The following is an 18,559-nucleotide window of genomic DNA, read 5'->3' as shown; positions in this document are numbered from 1 at the left end:
GGAGGCCTTAGAACTTGAATGCACCTCGTAAGTCTTGATTTCAATTTATTATTTGTGCAGGATCCAACTAGAGCATTGGCACAAGATATAATATTTCTGTTAATTGAGGTCTTCTTTTACATTTCTTGGTATCCATCAGTCGCAGTAGCACACAGACGTAAAGAGATGTGCCTGACAAAAAACGGAGGCTCCCAGGAGACGTGGCTGTTGACTCTGTTCACGCCGGCCTACCAAGACTGTTAACAACACGAAAAGCACTAATGTTATCTGATGACCGTCCCAGCAGTCTCACAGACTCGCAGTGTCATCGTCGAGGTTTCGGTTGACCTCGTCTGACATCCAGAAGGATGATAACCTTATCGTGCACCAAGAACATCGTGATCTCCTTCACATCTGCACCTGACTCACAAAAACAAGTAATGAACTTCATACAACATTCTGTGTTACCCAGCATCATTGGTGGGGACTAACAGTAGCCGGATGAGGGAACTGCCGTCTCATGCGTAGGCTTCTTGAGATAGTATTGTCTTTCTTCATTCAAGTGCCCGCCAGTTCAATTTCTTCAGCATTACTGTTACACTCCGCCACATGCCAAACAAACCTGTGAACATTTGCGCTACCCATGTCTGTATCGATCAATATGTCCCTTGTTAGTCCTATTTGGTACGGGTCCCACGAACTTGAGCAGTATTTTAGGATGGGTCATACGAATGATTTGTGAGCAGTCTACTATGTTGATTGGCTGCATTTACCTAGAATTCTGTCAATAGATCGAACTTTGCCACGTACGACTGAAACTATGTGTTCAAATGTTCAAACGTGTGTGAGTTCCTGAGGCACCAAACTGCTGAGGTCATCGGGCCTTAGACTTACACACTACTTAAACTAACTTATGCTAAAAACAACACACACACCCATCCCCGGAGGAGGACTCGAACCTGCGGCGGGAGGGGCCGGGCAGTCCGTGACATGACGCCTCAAACCGCACGGCCACTCCGCGCGGCTGAAACTATGTGATTGTTCCATTTCATATTCCTACAAAGTGCTGCACCCAGGTATATGTGTGATTTGACCGATGCCAGTTGTAGCTCTGTGATACTGTAAATATTACATATATTACATTTTGTCGTTTGGCAAAATGGAATATTTTACATTTTTTAACATTTAAAGCAAGTTGCCAAACTTTACACCACTTTGAAATCTTATCAAGATCTGAATCAATATTTATGCAATTTTTTTTAGATAGTACTTCGTTGTAGAAAACTGTATTACCTGAAAAAGTTCAACGCATGCTGTCACAAAAAAAATTGATTCAAATGGCTCTTAGCACTAAGGGACTAAACATCTGAGGTCATCAGTCCCCTAGACTACTTAAACCTAACTAACGTAAGGACATCACACACATCCAAGCCCGAGATAGGATTCGAACATGCGTCCGCAGCAGAAGCACGGTTCCGGACTGAAGGGCCTAGAACCGCTCGGCTACAGCGGCCGGCTGCAAAAAGTCTGAGGTTAGTTTAATATTGTCTGCAAGGTCATTAACATACAACATGAACAGCAGAGCTCCTAACACACTTTCATGGATCACACTGTGAGTCACTTCTACATCTGTCGACGACTCTCCATTTAAGGTAAAATGCTGCTGCGTCCCTTCTACCAAAAAAATCGATCCAGTAGCAAATTTCGCTTGACACTCCAAGAAATCGCATTTTTTATTTTAATCCTCAATCCGGTATTGAACCTGACGCATTGCGGAAAGCTACCCGATTGCCTTGTTCCCTGGGTTTCAGTAAGTCGTGTGATGAAAGTGCAAGTTGAGTTTCACGTGACCAATTTTTCCGGACTCCATGCTGGCTGACACGAGCATGTCATTCTTTTCGTTTGGGCTCAGAGAATGTTCTAAGATTTTGCAACAAATGGATGTCAAAGATATTGAACAGCAGTATTGTGGATCACTTCTCTTCCTGCTTCCTTCCAACTACTGGGCACCGCTTTCTAGTCGAGATATCTGCACTAGCTAGACTATATTTCAAATAGTGGCTAACTAGGCCGCAAACTCGGTATTCAATCTGAGACAGGTTCGATTGGACCATTGAGCTTTTTTGAATTTTTTGTTTTTTTATTTTTAGAAATTTTAGTTGTCTCAACACCTCAGAGTAACAGCTACATCACTCAACTTTGAAATCGTTTGATAAGGAAATTGGGACAATACTCTTGGATTTTCATTTGTAATGGAAGCTTCGAAAACCGAGTTTCTGCTTTAGTTTTAATATTCTCTGTGTCAGTCCCTGTCTGGTCTATGGGTGGACGTTAACTGTGGTACTATGAACATAGCTTCACATACTACCATAAATTCGTTGGGCTTTTTGAGAAATCCTTCGAGAATATTCTTCTACGGTAATCGTTGAAGCCTTCATGCACTGCCGTTCTGAGCGTTCTGTACCTGCCTATACGTATATATTCCTTCGCTTTGTTTTGCACCTATTTTGATGTAGTCTGTGACGCTTTAAAGGTTTCTTTACAGTGATTGTATGGCGTGGAGGATCCCAAGTCACAGTTCTTCTATATGCCCCTCTCCATATCTGGCTTGTCAGTGGTGGCTGTTCACAGAGCTGGGCACGAACGCCAACGTCTAATAAGGACACTTGTAACTAATTTATGTCGGCTAAAACCGGTCATTCACCTACCAGAGTCCGAGGCACGGGCGGTAACATTACTTGTAAACAAAAGCTGCCTTCCCAGTATTGGCTGCGTAGGACGTTATTACCCTTTGTTCATCAAGAATACGAATTGAGAAAGCAAATTCTCTCTCTCATGACAAATTTGTTATTGTCTGTCCGCCTCAGTTAGCTGCGTGATCAGTGCGGCGGAATGCCACGCCAAGGGGCACGGGTTCGATCCCCGGCTGGGGCACGACACTTTCTCCGCTCAGGGACTGGGTGTTGTGTTGCCCTCGTCATCATTTCATCCCCATCTCCGACGCGCAAATCGCCCAATGTGGCGTCGAATGCAGTAAGTTCTTGCCCTCGGCGGCCGAACTTCCCTAAGTGGGGAACTCCCGGCCGACAATGCCGTACGCTCATTTCAATTCTTGTTATTGTCTTTTATTATTAACTTAAGTACACTGAAGAGCCAACGAAACTGGGACATGACGTAGTATGGACTCGATTAATGTCTGAAATACTGCTAGATGGAGTTCACACCGTGAATGCTGCAGAGCTGTCCATAAATCCGTAAAAGTATGAGGAGGTGGAGATCTCTTCTGAACGCCACGTTGCGAGGCATCCCACATATGTATATGAAGATGGTATCTGTTCTTTCGGACATGTTCGAAAGACCACATACCATCTTCATTTATAATTAAGGCTCACCGGCCATCTGACCATCTTCTTCTGTGCGGATGCGCAAACAGTGCCTGAACTCTTACGGGGGATCGGCAAAAAGCCGCGAGTAATGAGTATAATGGGCAGGGGCGCTATGAATATAGTGCGGGACGATAAGTTGAGAGTGTGTGTCTCACGGGAGGCGTGACGTCCCTGCATTCGCACTCTGCACTGTGTCCTCGGTGGCTCAGATGGATAGAGCCTCTGCGATGTAAGCAGGAGATCCCGGGTTCGAGTCCCGGTCGCGGCACACATTTTCAACTGACCCCGATGACTTATGTCAACGCCTTTATGCAGCTAGGGGCTTTCATTTCATTGTAATTTCATTCCAGATATGCTCAATAATGTTCATGTCTGGGGAGTTTGATGGCCAGCGGAAGTTTTTAAACTCAGAAGAGTGCTCCTGGAGACACTCTGCAGCAATTCTGGACGTGTGAGGTGTCGCATTGTCCTGCTGGAATTGCCCAAGGCCGTCGGAATACACAATACGAACTAGTAGTTATCGTTGACAGTGTTTTTATGAACATTGCATTTTATACCGTCGCTATAACAAGTACATCTACCCGTAGCGACCCAGTTTATGTATTTATCAAGTCAAGTTCTCTACAGTGTAATGTCTGAGTGAAATAATAAGTTTGTGATTCGAAGTGCATTCCACGAGTGTCATCAATCATTTACAGAAAATAGTTCATTATTATCCCAAATTCATCACTGTGTGTGCAGCAACACCAGTAAAAAGGCTATATTACGTGAGTATCGCCGTATTAATGCAACAAGAGGATATAATCGGAGTTAACGCCGAAAATTTCCAACAAACTGACAGAAGACACCAGGTACTGTGCCACATTAATTACAGTTCAACTCGATGTGGTGGCTTTTCAGTACATTATCAACGTAAAAACTCATTCAGTTTCATTAGAACAAAATGATTCTAAAGTAATGTTTTAAACATCTCTAGTAACTATCAATTCTATAGTGTTCATTGATTATTCAATTAAAGAATTTATTGCCACCACAGTACTCATTGTACCTTCAGTACAATGCAGATTCAGTAACATTAAAATCATTACTGACATTTGGTGATGTCGATCTAACTTACAGCAAGTTCAAGGCGTGATTAACGTACACCAGTTAGTGCATCCTGTTCAGTCACTTAAAAGAGGTTATTTTTGTTAATGAAAATCAGAATTCATTTGGCATTCGATTTCTTGAACGCCATTGCCAATATTTATTCAGTATTTCCGTGTAGTTTTCTGAACTACATAGCAAAGCTATTCAGGCTTATTACACGCGACAGCCGCTTTCCACACGTCCGATGCCGCATGGTCTAAAAATATTACAGTACATTCGGATAGTGGCATCGCAGGCTCCACCCTTCATTCGATCTCTGCGAAACCCTACATTTCAGCAGGGTGATGCACGACCGCATGTTGCTGGTCCTGTACGGGCCTTTCTGGATACAGAAAACGTTCGACCTCTGCCCTGGACAACACATTATCCAGATCTCTCAGCAATTGAAAACGTCTGGTTAATGGTGGCCGAGCAACTGGCTCGTCACAATACGCCAGTCACTACTCTTGATGAACTGTTTTATCGTGTTGAAGCTGCGTGGGCAGCTGTACCTGTACACCCCATCCAAGCTCTGTTGGACTCAATGCCCAGGGGTATCAAGGCCGTTATTACGGCCAGAGGTGGTTGTTCTGGGTACTGATTTCTCAGGACCTACGCACCCAAACTGCGTGAAAATGTAATCACATGTCAGTTCTAGTATAATATATTTGTCCACTGAATACCCGTTTATCATCTGCATTTCTTCTTGGAGTACCAATTTTAATGGCCAGTGGTGTAAGAGAACAAGTGTCTGGCGCAGTTGTTAGATCTGTTACTGCTGTTACGATGGCAGGTTATTAAGATTTAAGTGAGTTTGAACGTGCCCTTGTAGTCGGCGCTGGAGTAATGGGACACAGCATCTCTGAGGTAGCGATGAAGTGGGGACTTTTCCGTACGACCGTTTCTCGAGGGTACTGTGAATATCAGGAATGAGGTAAAACATCAAGTCTCTGACACCGCTGCGCCGGATAAAGATCCTGCAGGAACGGGACCAACGACGACTGAAGAGAACCTTACAACGTGACGGAAGTGCAACCATTCCGTACATTGCTGCCGATTTCAGTGGTGGGCCATGAACAAGTGTCAGCGTGCGAAGCATTCAATGAAACATTGACCATATGAGCTTTCGGAGCCGAAGGCCCATTCGTGTATCCTTGATGACTGCACGACACAAAATTTTACATCTCGCCTGGGCGGGTGAACATAGTCACATGACCGTTGACGACAGGAAACATGTTGCCTGATCGGACTAGTCTCGTTTTAAATTGTATCGAATGGATGGACTTGTACTGGTATGGAGACAACATCTTGAATTCATGGACCCTGCATGTCAGCACGGGACTGGTGGAGGGTCGGTAGTGGTTTGGGGTGTGTGTCACTGGAGTGACATGGGACCTCTTATGCGTACAGATACGACTTTGACAGGTGACACGTACCTAAGCATCCTTCCTCCGCTTCCGCTGGCCACCAAACTCCCCAGACATGAACATTATTGAGCGTATCCGGGATACCTTGCAACGTGCTGTTCAGAAGAGTTGTCCACCCCTCGTACTCTTACAGACTGACAGACTGCCTTGCAGGATTCGTGGTGTCAGTTCCTTCCAGCATTACCTCAGACATTAGTCGAGTCCATGTCACGTCCTGTTGCGGTACTTCTGCGTGCTAGCGGAGCGCTACACGATAGTAGGCAGGTGTACCACTTTCTTTGGCTACTCAGTTTAGCTAGCACAATGACTGACATCTCATAAGCAACATATTTCTGTGAAACTTCCTGGCAGATTAAAACTGTGTGGCGGACCGAGACTCGAAATCGGGACCTTTGCATTTAGCGGGCAAGTGCTCCAGCCTGGGGGATGTTTCATTCTGGAAACATCCCCCAGGCTGCGGCTAAGCCATGTCTCCGCAATATCCTTTCTTTCAGGAGTGTTAGTTCTGCAGGGTTCGCAGGAGAGCTTCTGTAAAGTTTGGAATGTAGGAGGCGAGATACTGGCAGAAGTAAAGCTGTGAGGACGGGGCATGAGTCGTGCTTGGGTAGCTCAGTTGGTAGAGAACTTGCCCGCGAAAGGCAAAGGTCACGAGTTCGAGTCTCGGTCCGGCACACAGTTTTAATCTGCCAGGAAGTTTCATATCAGCGCACACTCCGCTGCAGAGTGAAAATCTGATTCTGGAAACATATTTCTGTAGTCACTGCTAAGCGACACCTGAGGTGGTATAAAAGGGTGACGCCTTTGGAACAGTGGATAACTGGAAACGAGTTATTTGGGGTGATGAGCCAACTCTATACCCCGTGAAAATTCGATGGAGGGGTTTGGTTCAGGCGAATCACTAGAGAACGTCACCTGCCATTACTTGTAGTACATCTACATCTACATCTATATGGATACTTTGCAAATCACATTCAAGCCTGGGAGAGGGTTCATCGAACCACCTTCACAATTCTCTATTGTTCCAATCTCGTATAGCGGGTGGAAAGAATGAACACCTACATCTTTCTGTATGAGCTTTGATTTCCCTTATTTTATCGTGGGTGATCGTTCCTCCCTATGTAGGTCGGTGTCAAAATAATATTTTCGCATTCGGAGGAGAAGGTTGGTGACTGGAATTTCGTGAGAAGATTCCGACGCAACGACAAACGCTTTTCTTTTAAGGACTTCCAGCAAAACCCTGTATCATTTCTGTGACGCTCTCTCTTGCTGTCTTGCTTTGAACTTTTTCGATGTCCTCTGTCAGTCCTACCTGGTAAGGATTCCACACCGCGCAGCAGTATTCTATAAGAGGACGGACAAGCGTAGTGTAGGCATTCTCCTTAGTAGGTCTGTTACATTTTCTAAGTGTCCTGCCAATAAAACGCAGTCTTTCGTTAGCCTTCCCCACAACATTTTCTGTGTGTTCCTTCCAATTTAAGTTGTTCGTAATTGTAACACCTAGGTATTTAGTTGAATTTACGGCTTTTAGATTTATCGTGTAGACTGATTTATCGTGTAACCGAAGTTTAGCGAATTCCTTTTAGCACTCATGTGGATGACATCATACTTTTCGTTATTTAGGGTCAATTGCCACTTTTCGCACCATTCAGATATATTTTCTAAAACGTTTTGCAGTTTGTTTTCATCTTCTGATGATTTTATTAGTCGATAAACGGCAGCGTCATCTGCTAACAACCGAAGACGGCTGCTCAGATTTTGTCCAAAATCGTTTATATAGATAAGGAGCAGCAAAGGGCCTATAGCACTCCCTTGGGGAACGCCAGACACCACTTCTGTTTTACTCGATGACTTTCCGTCAATTACTACGAACTGTGACCTCTCTGACAGGAAACCACGAATCCAGTCACATAACTAAGACGATATTCCACAAGCACGCAATTTCACTACGAGCCGCTTGTGTGGTACAGTGTCAAAAGCCTTCCTGTGTAAGCTTATTAGTCCGTCGCTGACAGAGAAGACTGCAAACCTTCTTTCCTTTCCGTCTGGGCAAGCTGTGCAGTAAGTAGAATACATGTAAAGCTTACTGGGACAGGGTAAATGTTAGCTACAATGAAGTCGATAATTCGATCGAAATATTGGAATTTTAATTTGATATTCCCCACAACTGACAAAATTTACAAAAAAAAAAAAAAAAAGTGAACATCTCTTTGTCCACCGACACACTCCTGAGAATGGCACATTAACAATTTGCAAGTACGCGCCCCTATTACCGGCAGCTGCGTTGATAAATGCTCGACACGTCGCAAGGATAACTTCTAGATCGAGAATATTAGGTAAGTTGTTGGAAGTGGTTAGGCGTTGGTGAAAATCTCGCTTCTGAGCACACAAAGAGCTCTAACCGCAGAACTCTGCACGGAACATGCGATGGTGCAATGCTGCGACACAGACCGTATACCTCCCTTCGAAGACGATGGCCTGACGCCGTCTTCAAGTCCGTAACGCTCGATGGCTGAAGTCCCACAATACTCCCGTCTCCCACGCGTACTAAAACTCGGCAGAAGAATACTCAGTTTCGGCCAATGTCGAACGCTTTATCATCGCCGAAATCCCTCCACTAAGATCTATCCAATGACCGAGTAGGTCATAACGCCCCTAGGCAAACGAAATTCCCGTCTTCGCCACTTGTTGCCAAGCACAGGTGGCTCCGGGTGCCGGGCTATACCCAAAAGCGCCGTATTGTCCCGCGTTTCCGGTGACCGCTACCTGCCGCCCACGGCGGCCCGGCGAGCTACGGCCATCTGCAGACTTTACATTACAGAACCCTCAACTTCCGATACTTTTCACCAACGCTTTAAATTAGTGGCTCAATCCTGCAGACATGCAGGGAGTACTGATCGAGAGTGCCTCATATTTATCATAATTCAATAGAGTCCTGACCAGATGCCCTTGGCAGTCCCTTTATTATTAATACTAATGTTGGTAAGCTAACGTGTAAGTTCCCATGTCCTGGATCCTTACACCGGAAATCCGGAATCAATCTGAAATCCCTTGTCAATGGAACCCAACACTTGATGTGAATAAAGAGCTAGTTGAGTTGCACAGGAAAGATGCTTTCTAAACCCATGTTGACTGTCTGTCAATTGACCGTTTTCTTCGAGGTAATTCATAATCAGTTAAGTGCATATGAGGTAGTGTTACAGCATGGGGGTGTTCTTCGTGATTAGGTCGCTAAATGCGAAGGATATGAACACATTTCAGCATTGTATACTACGTACAGTACATACCCTTTGGTCCGCTTCTTCCCACCTCGTCTGCGTGGCACGTGGAGTGCCTGTACGGTAATTACTGGTAGCTTAGTTAGGTGTTTTATTCGCAGGTTGCGCTCGGTGGCGTCCGTATTCCCCGCCGGCTCTAGGAACACGCCCGAGCGGAGCAGAGCACGCCAGAGAACCCTCGACGCGCTCCTTTGTGCGGGCCCCGGCTCCGCTAAGAGGCTCTCCAATTAAACCTTCGCGCCGCGTGACGTCACGCTGGCAACGGCCGCCGATTGGCCATTAGGAGGCGCCTCATTAGCTCAGAGCGCGGTGCGCTGAGGGCGCACGCGCGGCTCCGTCCCTTCCTCCCCAACGCGTCTTACGGAATCTCTGCCGGGCGCCAGCTAAATATTCTAATATCCGGATGCACGCTCCCACGGCAATAAGCAAAATTTTCTCGAGCTACCAGCCGCGTCACGTAGCTAAACAGTCGGGCAATTGCTCCTCGGCCACTGTCACGTAGCGATTCTCGTGTGGACAGACGGAAGCAGTACCACACAATACTCACCACTCGACAATGGACAAGGAGCAATCGGCAGAAAGCTGGTGGATGTTTAACACTTGACCCGACTAGAAACTCGAGGAAATTGTGTGTATAACTTCCACAGTCTCCATCAGGCAAGTGTCCAATCTCAGCCCTGGGAAAGGAAATGCAGCATGTGATTAATAATCAATTCTTCTCTGATCTTCGTGAGGCTATAAGCATTTTGTTCATAGCATGGAATAATTTTATATCTTTTTTACAGCAATTTTTCAATATCTATACATATATTAAACTTGATTTTCATTCATTATTTTTCCTACATATACTTGGATATGGTGTCCGTTCTTTCGGACATTTCCGAAAGAACAGACACCATTGATGACCTGCAGCTCTCTAGAACGAATTTTTTTTTTTTTTTTTTTTTTGTTGTGGTCTTCAGTCCTGAAACTGGTTTGATGCAGCTCTCCATGCTACTCTATCCTGTGCAAGCTTCTTCATCTCCCAGTACCTACTGCAACCTACATCCTTCTGAATCTGCTTAGTGTAGTCATCTCTTGGTCTCCCTCTACGATTTTTACACTCCACGCTGCCCTCCAATATTAAATTGGTGATCCCTTGATGCCTCAGAACATGTCCTACCAACCGATCCCTTCATCTGGTAAAGTTGTGCCACAAACTCCTCTTTTCCCCAATCCGATTCAATACTTCCTCATTAGTTATGTGATCTACCCATCTAATCTTTAGCATTCTTCTGTAGCACCACATTTCGAAAGCTTCTATTCTCTTCTTGTCCAAGCTACTTATCGTCCATGATTCACTTCCATACATGGCTACACTCCATACAAATACTTTCAGAAATGACTTCCTGACACTTAAATCTATACTCGATGTTAACAAACTTCTCTTCTTCAGAAACGCTTTCCTTGCCATTGCCAGTCTACATTTTATATCCTCTCTACTTCGACCATCATCAGTTATTTTGCTCCCCAAATAGCAAAACTCCTTTACTACTTTAAGTGTCTCATTTCCTAATCTAATTCCCTCAGCATCACCCGACTTTATTCGACTACATTCCATTATACTCGTTTTGCTTTTGTTGATGTTCATCTTATATCCTCCTTTCAAAACACTATCCATTCCGTTCAACTACTCTTCCAAGTCCTTTGCTGTCTCTGACAGAATTACGATCTCATCGGCGAACCTCAAAGTTTTTATTTCTTCTCCATGGACTTAAATACCTACTCCGAATTTTTCTTTTGTTTCCTTCACTGCTTGCTCAATATACAGATTGAATAACATCGGGGATAGACTACAACCCTGTCTCACTCTCTTCCCAACCACTGCTTCCCTTTCATGCCCCTTGACTCTTATAACTGCCATTTGGTTTCTGTACAAATTGTAAATAGCCTTTCGCTCCATGTATTTTACCCCTGCCACCTTCAGAATTTGAAAGAGAGTATTCCAGTCAACATTCTCAAAAGTTTTCTCTAAGTCTACAAATGCTAGAAACATAGGTTTGCCCTTCCTTAATCTAGCTTCTAAGATAAGTCGTAGGGTCAGTATTGCCTCACGTGTTCCAACATTTTTACGGAATACAAATTGATCTTCCCCGAGGTCGGCTTCTACTAGTTTTTCCATTCTTCTGTAAAGAACTCGCGTTAGTATTTTGCAGCTGTGACTTATTAAACTGATAGTTCGGTAATTTTCACATCTGTCAACACCTGCTTTCTTTGGGATTGGAATTATTATATTGTTCTTGAAGTCTGAGGGTATTTCGCCTGTCTCATACATCTTGCTCACCAGATGGTAGAGTTTTGTCAGAACTGGCTCTCCCGAGGCCGTCAGTAGTTCCAATGGAATGTTGTCTACTCCAGGGGCCTTGTTTCGAGTCAGGTCTTTAAGTGCTCTGTCAAACTCTTCACGAACGATATTAGAATTGTATTAATACCGTCAGCTGCTAACGGGCTTTGATATATATTAACGGGGACAGGTGAAAATGTGGACCCCGACCAGGACTCGAACCCGGCATCTCCTGCTCACAGGACAGACGCTCTATCCATCTGAGGCACCGAGGGCACAGAAGAGTGCGACGATAGGGGCTATCTCGCGCACGCCTCCCGCGAGACCCACATTCTCAATTTGTATGTCCACACACTACATTCGTAGTGACCCACCCCAACACACTCATTACTCGTGGAAGACATTCTTACCAAGTCCAGTAAGAGTTCGGGGAATATGTGTGCATCCGCGCAGAAGAAGAAGGAGGTCATGGCCAGTGTTGCCAGAACTATATACTTATATGGATATGGTGCTGTTCTTTCTGACATGTCCGAAAGAACAGACCGCCTAGAACTAAATTAGAATTATGTTAATACCTTCAGCTGCTAACGGGCGTTGATATATATCAACGGGGACAGGTGAAAATGTGTGCCCCGACCAGGCCTCGAACCCAGGATCTCTTGCTTACATGGTAGATGCTCTATCCATCTGAGCCACCGAGGGCATAAAGAAGATTGCGACGGCAGGGAATATCTCGCGCACGCCTGTTCTGGCAACACCGGCCATGCGGATGCACACATATTCCCCGAATTCTTACGGAACGTGGTAAGAATGTCTTCCACGAGTAATGAGTGTGATGGGTTGGGACACTAAGAAAGTAGTGTGTGGACATACAAGGCGGGAATGTGGGTCTCGCGGGAGGAGTGCGCGAAATAGTCCCTGCAGACGCGCTATGCTCTGTGTCTGTGCCCTCGGTGGCTCAGATGGATAGAGCATCTACCATGTAAGCAGGAGGTCCCGGGTTCGAGTCCCGGTCGGGGCGGACATTTCCACCTCTCCCCGTTGATATATATAAACGCCCGTTAATTTTCTTCGAGATGTCATATTCTGATTAATATCTAAATTCCTTATATCTACACTCTTGGAAATGGAAAAAAGAACACATTGACACCGGTGTGTCAGACCCACCATACTTGCTCCGGACACTGCGAGAAGGCTGTACAAGCAATGATCACACGCACGATACAGCGGACACACCAGGAACCGCGGTGTTGGCCGTCGAATGGCGCTAGCTGCGCAGCATTTGTGCACCGCCGCCGTCAGTGTCAGCCAGTTTGCCGTGGCATACGGAGCTCCATCGCAGTCTTTAACACTGGTAGCATGCCGCGACAGCGTGGACGTGAACCGTATGTGCAGTTGACGGACTTTGAGCGAGGGCGTATAGTGGGCATGCGGGAGGCCGGGTGGACGTACCGCCGAATTGCTCAACACGTGGGGCGTGAGGTCTCCACAGTACATCGATGTTGTCGCCAGTGATCGGCGGAAGGTGCACGTGCCCGTCGACCTGGGACCGGACCGCAGCGACGCACGGATGCACGCCAAGACCGTAGGATCCTACGCAGTGCCGTAGGGGACCGCACCGCCACTTCCCAGCAAATTAGGGACACTGTTACTCCTGGGATATCGGCGAGGACCATTCTCAACCGTCTCCATGAAGCTGGGCTACGGTCCCGCACTCCGTTAGGCCGTCTTCCGCTCACGCCCCAACATCGTACAGGCCGCCTCCAGTGGTGTCGCGACAGGCGTGCATGGAGGGACGAATGGAGACGTGTCGTCTTCAGCGATGAGAGTCGCTTCTGCCTTGGTGCCAATGATGGTCGTATGCGTGTTTGGCGCCGTGCAGGTGAGCGCCACAATCAGGACTGCATACGACCGAGGCACACAGGACCAACACCCGGCATCATGGTGTGGGGAGCGATCTCCTACACTGGCCGTACACCTCTGGTGATCGTCGAGGGGACACTGAATAGTGCACGGTACATCCAAACCGTCATCGAACCCATCGTTCTACCATTCCTAGACCGGCAAGGGAACTTGCTGTTCCAACAGGACAATGCACGTCCGCATGTATCCCGTGCCACCCAACGTGCTCTAGAAGGTGTAAGTCAACTACCCTGGCCAGCAAGATCTTCGGATCTGTCCCCCATTGAGCATGTTTGGGACTGGATGAAGCGTCGTCTCACGCGGTCTGCACGTCCAGCACGAACGCTGGTCCAACTGAGGCGCCAGGTAGAAATGGCATGGCAAGCCGTTCCACAGGACTACATCCAGCATCTCTACGATCGTCTCCATGGGAAAATAGCAGCCTGCATTGCTGCGAAAGATGGATATACACTGTACTAGTGCCGACATTGCGCATGCTCTGTTGCCTGTGTCTATGTGCCCGTGGTTCTGTCAGTGTGATCATGTGATGTATCTGACCCCAGGAATGTGTCAATAAAGTTTCCCCTTCCTGGGACAATGAATTCACGGTGTTCTTATTTCAATTTCCAGGAGTGTAATTGATACGCGTAGCTGAAGGATGCACAACTACGTTCCATCTCCTGTGGGAATCTCAGAGTAGAGAACATGGATTCAATCAACAGGGACTGCGTATTGGAGGCGCTCGGTAGGAATGTGGATCGCCTGAGGGGCGTGCCGATGTAGTTAGCAAGCCCGCCCGGTTAGCCGTGCAGTCCAAGACACGGCTTTCCAGAATGGGAACGAGCGCCTGGTCCCCGGCACGAATCCGCCCGGTGGACTTGTGTCGAGGTCCAGTCAGCCGGCCAGTCTGTGGATGGTTTGTAGGCGGTTTTCCATCTGCCTCGGTGAATGCGGGCTGGTTCCCCTTATTCCGCGGCAGCTACACTATGTCAGAAATTGCTGCGCAAGCAAGTTCTCCACGTATGAGTACACCACCATTACTCTACCATGCAACATAGGGGTTACACTCGTTTTGATGTGAGACGTTACCTGGGGTGGGGGTCAAAAAATGGTTCAAATGGCTCTGAGCACTATGGGACTTAACATGTGTGGCCATCAGTCCCCTAGAACTTAGAACTACTTAAACCTAACTAACCTAAAGACGTCACACACATCCATGCCCGAGGCAGTATTCGAACCTGCGACCGTAGCAATCGCACGGTTCCGGACTGCGCGCCTAGAACCGCGAGACCACCGCGGCCGGCTGTGTGTGATGTCCTTAGGTTAGTTAGGTTTAAGTAGTTCTAAGTTCTAGGGGACTGATGACCACAGATGTTAAGTCCCATAGTGCTCAGAGCCATTTGAACCATTTTTTACTATCATGACAAAAATAAAAACACCTATAGCCGTACTTATTAATTAATTTTATTTTGTCGCTACCAGTTTCAACGCTTCATTGCACCATATTCAGGCTGTTTTCGATGCGGTACCGTTTGATATGATCTCCAGCTGGCAACTGATGGGTGATGCATGGAGATCATATCAACCTGTATCGCATCAAAAATAGCCTGGAAATAACGCAATGAAGCGTTGAAACTGGTAGCGACAAAATAAAATCAAAAGGACAGCTGTAGGTGTTTTTATTTTTTTGTCGTCGGTGAATCCCTATCTTCTTTAGTTTTTCTCGGGGTAATAATACCAAACATAGCACTCGTCCAGTATTAGTAGTCGACTAAACAAATAATCTAGATTGGCATGGCACAGTTGCAGCGCTCTCGCTGCTTCCTCGTTCGGCGGTCTTTTTGACTCGATGTGAATAGTCGCGCAATACAGCGGACGTCCTTTTTCATTTCCAAAACATCGCGCAAGATGATGATAACTGATCCATCACTGATTTTCTCTTTGTCCGCTGTCGTCTCGATCGTGATACGCCGTTCTTCGAGCACCGGGACGTCCATTTCCCTTGCAATTCCCCGTTGTTTACAGAGAGTCTGCCACTTTGTTCTTCATCGTTCGGACTTGTTCGACTGGAACCGCGCGCGCTACCTAACCGCTGTTCCATATAACAGTATACTCTTGCCGTACACTTCCGCCAACTCAGAATGGATTTCAGCACCGTTGCTCCACTTCAAATACAGAAAACAAATTCTCGCTCTATACCTCGCTTTATCGTCTGGTTGCGCTCTTTTGTTTCCTGTAGTCGCCTGATACGGTACTGAAGGATAGCGATTGTAATGTGTATTGTTGTGGGGTGGGTTATAACTTCTCATCCTTATGTGATATTACACTCGACCTACTTCGGTAAGCTTCTTGCTATCCGTCCCTTTCACTCTATATTTGTAGATACTCACTCAGCCAATGAATAGCAGCGTTGAAGAAACGCCGTCTAAATACATACCAAACAAAGACCGTATAACTTGAGCTTGGAGGCAGAATCTGTAAGTTCGTAAAAAAAAATCGGGCACTCGGGACACAAAATAGCTTTTTTGAAAAGATTTAAAGTTCACTTAGGTAGGCTTTATTGCTTCCAAAACAATTTGTAAAGGCTATCAGATTCGTATTTACTGCCAAACTATGGTTTGTTCAAGTTAGTTAGTGTTTTTACTACAAAGTTTCACGTGAAAGCAGCCAGAAGTCTACCAGTCCGAACAGAATGATTTTCACGTTATGTTCAGTCACTAGCCGACAGTTACTCGGGAGCTAGTGCACTAATTCGTTGAATGGTCTTTTGAAAAAGAAGTCCTCTCCCAAATGTTCCGAGATGTTCACGAAACACGCCACGCGGCGGTTGAAGTATGGTAAGAAAGTTCTCACGCAAAAAACTGATTGAACACAACTGTGTAAGCTGTAATGACATTGTTTAATATTGCAATTTTCTCACGGAAATACACGCTTTTACACAATGTGACAATGTTAAGACAGTTGTCAAAATGAAGCATCTCGGCCTCTGAAAGTGAACTAATCCTAAACATAACAGTATTAAAATTTAACTCCCATAAAGATAAATAATCCTAAATGCAACAGTATTAAATTTTAGCTAGAAATTTCTTTACAAAATTATTCTTATGATTACATTATGATGTTGGCCAGTACTACGATAAATCCTCCGATTCCAGTTCAAAGTTCGGTACTATTTTTAGGATGACAGTCAAGTCTACAGAGTTTTGTGACAAGTTGAGCCAAAGATTACCCAAGGACGCTCAAGTTTACAGTGGACGCAAGCTGGCGAACCAACAAGTTTACGCCTTTGCACGCCGTATTTACCTTAGCTGCGATGAGCCGTCGTCTACCTGCCTGCTCTCGCCCTCTGAAATTCCTGCGAAACTAATTAAATCTTTGCTGAATTTTCCAGCAGAAACTCTCCCTATGTTTCCCAATATGCGAGAAAATATTAACTCATCCCTAGACTCAGACGATACGTGCAGAGCGTTATGTGCCCCGTTCTGCACTGGACGCTAGTTCAGAGAAAGAGTTCCGTCTTGTCTTTCTCATAGTCGAACTGTCTTCCTACCTGGGTTCTTTCGCTCTCCACGTCACGGCTTTTTTCGACCAATAGGAGCGTTCCTCTTATTTTGTGTAAAGTCTCTCTACCAATCGCCAGGGTCCTACAATTAAACTGCGTCGACATCTCGGCACTTTACTCCTTCCCAGTGCGTTTCCGCCAATCGGACGTTTTGTGCTCGCTCCAGACGCCTGAAAAGTTACATATGTCTATCACGTGTGTACCATTGACAGTTCATGTTATCGAATTCGTCACTGGTTTTGTTCGTATCCATTTGGAATTCTGAAACGCAGTTTTCTAAAGCTTTTTCTGTCCTTCTCCTGGTGGCCCGGCCCGTTACTCTCTCTCCCATCTGAGTCACCTGGATGGTCGGTCATTGACTGTCGCCTCAGACGCCCCTTAAGTGGTTTCCATGGTACCCCCTGTGGCGCGGCATTCACCTCTGCCTGCTCTAGCTTCCAAACCAAAATATTTCTTCTCGCTGCTTGTTCCACCTTCTGCTCATAGACATGCATTATATAATATCAGTGTGTTAGTACCACGATTGAGTGTCATCCCTTTTTGCGTTACATACTGATAGGCAGATTTCTTCATTACCGCCGAATTAAGTTAGGTGTCATATTCACCTTCCCGTTGCGATGTATAAAGTTCTTATGTAAGGTGCGAAACTGACCTTCATTTATTCCGCCACCATACACATTTACTCGAAGTTCTCAGACCTTCACTAAAATGTTCAAAACTGTAATCGTTTCGCAATTACGATAAAAGAAGCGACAGAATGCATCTGAACAAAAACTTTTATGTCGCTGTTCCACTTTGATCTATATAGTAAGACGGTTGTGGAGCGACTCTTAGAGACAACTGTAGCACAAAGCCCTACACAGTGCCCTTAACCCCTATTGATTGACGATTTACGCAGCCAGCCATACAAGCTCGAGCACCGCTATAGTCGCAGTGTTTCCTAAGTAACCCAACAGAATCACAGAAAGCAATTTATAAAAGAAACTTTGTATTTCCGAAACAAAATTTAATTTAAAGGAAACAAGCTATAAATTATCATCGTAAATGAATCTCTGATTGTTTTAAGTCCAAAGCCCTCTACCGGTTGCTTTTACACAAAACCATGCACACTACGACATTCATCACATGATTCATGATTACACAAGAACTTTCCTTTACACACATTTTACATAGTTTTATTAAAATAAAACAGCTACACTTTACGTATGTCTTCCGTACACTTTCTCATTCTCTATACAATATTTGCACGGTAACACGTAATTAAACAATAACTTTTATTATTAGGTCAGCAGCTATTGTAACGAAAGCAAAGAAAGGTCTAAAAATTTAATTTTATGAACAGTATCTTTCTTCATAATTTCCAGTGATACTACAAGTAAAGACACCACAATTCCTAGCTCAGTTGTCTAACACTAGAAAAGTTATTAAGCGTGTTAGGTAAGATTTTATGCATCTGAAAGTAAAAAAAAAGAAAAGAAAAGAAACTGCTCTCCTCCCAGCTACACGACAAGACGCATCTTATGACCGCTTACTTCATCACAAGGCGGAAAGACCCTCAACAATTTGTTTCGTTACAG

The 18,559-nt window shown here is 45.5% G+C and overlaps 1 non-coding gene across 1 annotated transcript; it reads left to right on the top strand.

Moving 5' to 3' along the window:
* Window positions 1-12,464: 12,464 nt before the first annotated feature.
* On the top strand, window positions 12,465-12,539 carry Trnat-ugu (transfer RNA threonine (anticodon UGU)). Its single transcript has one exon. It is a non-coding gene; the product is annotated as a tRNA-Thr (tRNA).
* Window positions 12,540-18,559: the final 6,020 nt, after the last annotated feature.

Source organism: Schistocerca gregaria, chromosome 8, assembly GCF_023897955.1.
Source record: "Schistocerca gregaria isolate iqSchGreg1 chromosome 8, iqSchGreg1.2, whole genome shotgun sequence".
In the NCBI taxonomy this organism is placed as follows: Eukaryota; Metazoa; Arthropoda; class Insecta; order Orthoptera; family Acrididae; genus Schistocerca; species Schistocerca gregaria.
Note: the sequence above shows the minus strand (reverse complement) of the source record. Positions and strands in the feature narration are given on the sequence as shown.